The 664-nt window shown below is 37.2% G+C and overlaps 1 long non-coding RNA gene across 1 annotated transcript; it reads left to right on the plus strand.

Annotated features, from left to right (window-relative positions):
- Positions 1-33: 33 nt before the first annotated feature.
- LOC140965418 (uncharacterized) lies at positions 34-664 on the plus strand. Its single transcript, XR_012173072.1, has 3 exons — positions 34-307; positions 405-533; positions 636-664. It is a non-coding gene; the product is annotated as an uncharacterized lncRNA (long non-coding RNA).

Below are 664 nucleotides of genomic sequence, written 5' to 3' on the forward strand. Positions count from 1 at the left end.
GCGATTCTGAGGTTTTTGCGGCATTTCAGGGAGAATCCTCAGCAGCTTGAGGGAAAGTATATGATGTCTATAAACCATGTAATCGAAATTGAGGGCGACTCACTTGATATTGATGCGCATGACGTGTTTGATTATGATAGTGATCTTTATATTAAGATGGTTAGATTCCCTCTCGAGGTTTTAGCCATTTTTGATATCGTGCTGATGGATATGGTCAGTCGAATTAATCCTTTGTTTGAGAAACATATACAAGCTAGAATTTTCAGTCTTAAAAGCTCAACTTCCATGAGAAACCTCAACCCATCTGGTCAGCTTCAATAATTGTTTTAACTCACTCCATTAAATTTACACACCAGCCCTGGGGTGAATGAAACTGCTTACTTTTTTTTTTTTTTTTTAATTAGATGTTGAGAAGATGATTTCTTTGAAAGGAATGATTATTCGGTGTAGTTCCATCATACCAGAGATTAGGGAAGCGGTGTTTAGATGTCTGGTCTGTGGTTACTGCTGCGAACCTATAGTTGTTGATAGAGGTGATTGGTTGGATCATTCTCTTTCTAGTTTTACACCCACATGTCATATCAATTTTTTGTGAGCTAATTTTGGTAATCAACTTGCTAACTTTCTGGTGCCAGGAAGAATTAATGAACCAACTATTTGTGGT

The sequence above is a fragment of the Primulina huaijiensis genome, unplaced genomic scaffold, assembly GCF_012295235.1.
Source record: "Primulina huaijiensis isolate GDHJ02 unplaced genomic scaffold, ASM1229523v2 C13142142, whole genome shotgun sequence".
Classification (NCBI taxonomy): Eukaryota; Viridiplantae; Streptophyta; class Magnoliopsida; order Lamiales; family Gesneriaceae; genus Primulina; species Primulina huaijiensis.